General features: G+C 37.1%; 1 long non-coding RNA gene across 2 annotated transcripts; it reads right to left on the bottom strand.

Moving 5' to 3' along the window:
- Positions 1-1,208: 1,208 nt before the first annotated feature.
- LOC116562839 lies at positions 1,209-6,029 on the bottom strand. 2 transcript variants are annotated; one of them, XR_004274106.1, is made up of 3 exons: positions 5,844-6,029; positions 4,038-4,174; positions 1,209-2,795 (listed from the first exon to the last, which is right to left on the bottom strand). It is a non-coding gene; the product is annotated as an uncharacterized LOC116562839 (long non-coding RNA). The 2 variants fall into 2 exon arrangements; XR_004274107.1 differs by lacking the exon at positions 1,209-2,795 and having other exon boundaries at positions 3,012-4,174.
- Between the last annotated feature and the right edge of the window lie 359 nt (positions 6,030-6,388).

The raw sequence follows: 6,388 nt of genomic DNA, 5'->3' as shown, positions 1-6,388 counted from the left end.
AAAAACTTAAAATTCCTGTTATTTTATTATGTAGAAGGATGTAACTCTCAATCCTCATCACAGGCCAGACTCCAGGCCACCTTTATTGACACAATCACCATGTTATGCAATTCCAGGGGGTACTATTCACAAAGAATACAACATGAATGATGCTTAAGAGATAACAAACACAAATGATGCCCCCTGGAACTGTGCAAGGCTGTGGCCCTGTCTACGCATAGCTCCTACCCCCAAAATCCACTAAGGTGTTTTGTTAAAGAAACGAGCCATCTACTTGGGTGTCCACTTTTTGCCAAGCTTTGAGATACTGGGGTTCTTTGTTTTTGTTGGTTTAATGCAGACCTGATCCTAACCACGAAGCTTAAATTCTAACTTCCACATTCTACTGTGACACTTTTCACTCTCTTCTGTGACATTGTTGCTTATCTCCCCACTACACTTGGGAGTTTCTGAAGACCTTTTCATATTTTGTCTTCCTCATCTTTTATTCATGCCTCAAAAACATTTGCTTTGAATAATAGCACAGTGTACTAGTATATATGTATTAGTGTAAATATTTATGGCAAAGATTGTGTGTTGTTGGATCCAGGGAGTTTTGTACCAAAAAATAAATTGAATCAAAATTTTAAAATTGAGAAATGTCATGTAAAAAAAAATTCCCAACTTCTGGCATCTCTTGAAGTTTAAACACTCTGGCAGACATCTGGCATGCATCCACAAGGCATCAGTGACTTTAGTTCAGATGCAGCATCTCTCTTCAAACAGTGCAGTGAGCTGGCCTTACCCACATGTGGTATCTTTATGGTAGACAGAGTTTGGGACTACTGGTATATGGGATCATAGGGATGTTTTAAAGAATCAAGTATAGAATTTTGCCTTACAGATTTTACATGTGCTCATCACTATTCAATGTATTTTGAGATAATTTTAAATTGTTTTTCTGGGGTAGCAATTGTGGGGTACCATGTTGTACCATTTCTTTTTTTGAGACAGAGTCTCATTCTGTTGCCCAGGCTGGAGTCCAGTGGCATGATCTCAGCTCACTGCAACCTTAACCTCCCAGGTTCAAGTGATTCTCCTGCCTCAGCCTCCTGAGTAGCAGGGATTACAGGTGATCACCACGATGCCCGGCTAATTTTTATATTTTTAGTAGAGACCAGGTTTCACCATGTTGGACCGGGCTGATCTCGAACTCTTGACTGCAGGTGATCTGCCCACCTTGGCCTCACAAAGTGCTGGGATTACAGGTGTGAGCCACCATGCCTGGCCACATTGTACCATTTCTAAAAAAGCAAGACAAGTGCAGACATCAAATTATAAATATCATTACCACCAACGTTTTAATGGAGTTGTAGCTAAGTTTATTCGTCAGCAGCCTTGGAAAGACAAAAGACAAATAATAGCAATTACTTAAATAGATCTGATGACAAACAACCCTATGGGGCATAATTCTTTTTTTTTTTTTAATTAATTTTTCCCTGGATGGAGACACAAGCAAAGCTAGTTCAGGTAGCTAGCAAATGATGGGGTCAGGATTAGAATCCAGGCAGTCTGTCCCCAGAGACACATTTATAACCACTAAACTAATATTTATTGATCCTTTTCCATGTGCCATGGCCATGACTGCCTCCCAACTGAAAGAGACAACCAGATTTATAGAAGACTGCATAAATCTCTTCCAGGCCTTTTATAGGTCACTATAATAAACCCACATAGATCCTTTTCCCCTTCCCACCCCAAGTCATATTGACATGTTTATAATCTTCATTTTGAAATGGACAGTCTGCCAGATGTCTAAAACTTCTTTTAATTTCCATATAATTCTTGCATGAAGTTTGTTTCTATTAAACGTTATCATGACGAATCCTATGCATGTGGTTTCACAAACAACGGAAGCAATTTGAAGCCATATAATATTGACATTGAAAACCAGTATCTCTAGTCAAATTGTGCTTGCGTGGAGAAATGAGAGATGTCAAGGTTGAATTTGAGCAAAAATGTCACATTGACACAAATGCAGAGAAAGCTCAAAATAGAGAACCTAAAAGGGAATGATTATCAACCTTTGGCATATTTTACATTTTATTTTTAATTAAATATCATGAACAAGTATTGGAACTGACACTGCTTTAAAAGGTTTAAATTAATTAAATTTCTATTGTCCACATTGTATTATGTAGTATCAGGAATTTAAGAGGTTGCCTTCCACTCTTACTCCTTTTTTATCAAAACACTGCCCATCTTACCTTGTCTCAGCTTCTCTTTCCACAAAATATGCATGATAAATGCATCTTTATATCTTAGAGTTGTTGTGAGACATAGCTAATAAATGATTATAAAGCATAGCTCTTTGAAGTATAAAGCACTGCATAATTACTAAATACTATAATAATCATCCTCATAATAATAGTAATTTTCAACCAACACATCAACCAGACACAGATGGCTTTAGTCACCTCCCAATTAGACAAAAGTATATATACCAACTATGAAATCAAGTAAATATCTTAAACCACTGACTAGTTCTACTCCCTTTCTCTTTCCTATGCAGAATCTGAAGTCAGACTGCCAGTGACACATCTCAGTCTCATCACTTGCTAGCTGTGTGACCAGCTCGTATAAGACAATCTCCAACATCTATTTCTTCACTATAAAAATTACAATAATAACAATACCCACCTCATAGGATTTTTGTGAGAGTTCAACAAATTAATACATGTAGAACGCTGAGCTAGTGGCTGGTAGGCTATAAGGGCTCAATGGACATTAGCAGCGATGATGACTTGCAACAACATCTGAAAAACAAAAATAATAATGGGGCCAGGCGCAGTGGCTCATGCCAGTAATCACAGCACTTTAGGAGCCCAAAGCAGGTAGATCACAAGGTCAGGAGTTTGAGACCAGCGTGGCCAACATAGTGAAAACTCGTCTGTACTAAAAGTACAAAAAGATTAGCCGGTGTGCTGGTGCGTGCCTGTAATTCCAGCTACTCAGGAGGCTGAGGCAGGAGAATTGCTTGAATAATCGTTGTGCATGTAATAAATGACTACATTTTGATTATAGATGATTAGGAAAAAAATTAAGTAAAATTTAAAAGTACCTCTTCATCACTAACACTCCCCATTCCCCAGCCCATTCTTCTCTGCAGATGTAACCACTATAAATGCTTTGGTGTGTTGCTTTCCAGGCCTTTATGTGTGCATTTATATTCATATAAAGAAAACCCAGTGGTAACATGAAACTATGTGGTTAAGGCACCCCAAAGATGGAGTTTCACAATGTTGTCTGGGCTGATCTCGAACTGCTGGGCTCAAACAATCCTCCTGCTTCAACCTCCCTAGCAGCAGGAATAACAGGCATGTATGTGTCTGGCCCCACCAAAAAACTTTTTCAAAGAATTTTGTGATTTTCAATCATTTTAAAGTAATTTACAAAACAGAAGAAAAATGTGGTAAAAATTTCAATGTAGAATAAAAAAAAATTACCAAAGTGAAATTCTTAGAGAATCTTTTGATAATAAAGATCTTATACATATGTCAAAAAAAGAAAGAAATTTGTGTTTTTGTAAATGCATAGAAATAAAAAAATCAGAGCCTGTTGGGACTTCCTTATACTGACTTAATTTTAACATGGTTTTCATCTTAAACAGTAAAATACTATTTACTATGCACCATAAGCTCTTTAGTGCTTATGATCTTTCTTAAGATCTTAATCCGAGCTTGCTTTATCCATATGTATACACCAATATTTTTGAATACATACATGTAATCATATTGTTTGCAAATGGCTTTGAGTGAGCAATTTTATACATCATGATATTTACTTAATCGCAATCTAAATAAGGAACTTACACCATATCTGCCATTTTACTCCCCTAAAAACTATTCCTGTCTAAGGGTCCTGTTAGAGCGACTTGAGTTTCAAAAGCTTCCATTTTTGCTAAGACAAATTTCATTTTCCATCACATTTCCAAGCCCATGTAATACAATCCTTTTTTAATCTCTACAGAGTGTATGATGGAGAGAAATCCTACCGACCAGGAGCTTTCTAAATGGTGACTATGGAGAGATGCCAAGGAAATTGAATGGTGCCAAATGCGAAATCCTCAAGTTGCTCTCTAAACCAACAGAAATTCACTGGGAGCTGGATTTCACGGAGGCAGGAAGTATTTCACCTACAAAGATAGAGCACATGTGGAGATTATATTTGGGACCAGGGGATAAAGAAGAAAAGTAAAGCTACATTATATTTCAGGAGACTGTAAAAAGAGAATGTTCCCTGAAGTAAAAATAACCAATGACCTTTGGGGCAGGAAAAATATTTAAGCAATAGTTTATAATTACATTTATTTACATTTTTCCCTTATAGGAAATTAACTGCTGAAAATCTGTTATTCCTTTAACAAGTTCAATGTACATAGAACACACAGAGTGAGAGAAAAAGAGGGAGAGATCCAGAACTATTTCAAATTTCAAAAACTATATTTATTTGAAATAACCCTGGATCTACACTGCTACGAACGTTTCTTGCATACTCACTGTGCATAGGAGGTCAGGGGAATATCAAGAACTCCAAGTTACAGAACAAGTTCTCTAAGTGCATAAAAGTGCTAGTTAGGGAAATACATTATGGGCTTATAGAAAAAGAACCATAGTGGCCGGGTGCGGTGGCTCACACCTGTAATCCCAGCACTTTGGGAGGCTGAGGCAGGCAGATCACGAGGTCAGAAGTTTGAGACCAGCCTGATCAACATGGTGAAACCCCGTCTCTACTAAAAATACAAAAATTAGCTGGGCTAAGGAACCATAAGAATGCTAAGGATGCTGTGGTAAATGCTGAATGAATAACAGTCATTCATTTTTGGAGACCTCTTCCCTCATTCATGGTCTTAGGACTAGGTAAGAGATAGAATTTAAATCATGTCTTAAAGGATTTGTGGAAATTATAGGAAAAGAAGGGACATGAAGAGGATCCCAGCATTCAGAAAAGTACAGATGCAGCAAAGTACCAAGCACATCTAGGAGACCTTGAGCAAATCCTTTTAACTGCAACAAAGGGTTTGTGCCAAGTAGGAGAAAACTTTAAGTAGGGTGGGCCTCCACTCCAAAGGGCCTTGACTACTAAATTAAGATAATTGGACATTATCTTTTTAGGCAATAAAGAATCAAAGCTGGTTTCCTGTGAAGCAACATGATTAAAGTATGCTTTCTAAAAATCTTTATTTTTTATGAAGAAATTTGCGAAATGCAGAAAACCATTAAAAAAAGAATAAAAATTGGCATGCACCTATGATCCCACCTACTTAGAGGCTAAGGCAGGAGAATCCTTTGAACCTAGGATGCAGAGGTTGCATTGAGCTGAGATTGCACCACTGCACTCCAGCCTGGGTGACAGAGCGATACTCTGTCTCAATCAATCAATCAATGTAAAATAAAAAATAAAAATAAAAATTACCTGGAAACCCATCATCCATAAATATTTTAAACTTTGATGGATAAATGTATAGCATTTTATTTCTGGTCATATGTTTTTGTGTGTGCATGTTTGTGTATGTGGAGACTGGGATTATGTTTTATTTATTCAACACAATGGTTCTTCAACATGATTTTTTAATGAATTACAATATATTTCATTATATAAATGCAATATACTATACTTGTCCAATTTTTCCATTTTTCATCCAGGCATAAATAACTAAGATTAATCCAAGGTTAACCTAAGCAATATTTACAATGGACTGAAATGAGGATAAACAGGAAGACCAGTTAAGAAGCTACTATTAGAGAACTGCTTGAATAAAGGGCATGTTCACATACTGGAATAGTTGATAACTATAACATTACGTTATAACTATTATTTCAAAGAATGATGCTGCTCTCAGTGTACTATTCGGAAGTGATCTCCAAGGTAGATTTTCTGGGTTTCTCCTCTTTTCCCCAGTCTCTTAAATTTGTAGTGTTCCAGAACTCAGTCCTTTCTCTTCTTGTTTATCTACATTTCCTCCCTTGGTAATCTCATCCAGTCCCAAGGATTTATTTATTTATTTATTTATTTATTATTTATTTATTTTTTAAAGGTGGGGTTTCACCGTGATGGCCAGGCTGGTCTTGAACTCCTGACCTCAGATGATCCACCCACCTCAGCCCCCCAAAATGCTAGGATTACAGGCGTGAGCCACCATGCCCAGCCATAGTCCCAAGGATTTAAATACTGTCTATATGTTAACCACTTGATGGGCTGCAGAAAGAAAAAGTATTCTATATACAGAGATGGATACGCATGTCCTGAAAAAGCATTGAAAACTATAAGTTGGAAATGCCTGCTCCACCAATGCTATCCCACAGGACAAATTACAAATACAGAACACTAGTGTACTGCCCTTGGAGGG

The sequence above is a fragment of the Sapajus apella genome, unplaced genomic scaffold (assembly GCF_009761245.1).
Source record: "Sapajus apella isolate SASKATOON/1434 unplaced genomic scaffold, GSC_monkey_1.0 scaffold2, whole genome shotgun sequence".
NCBI lineage: Eukaryota > Metazoa > Chordata > Mammalia > Primates > Cebidae > Sapajus > Sapajus apella.
Note: the sequence above shows the minus strand (reverse complement) of the source record. Positions and strands in the feature narration are given on the sequence as shown.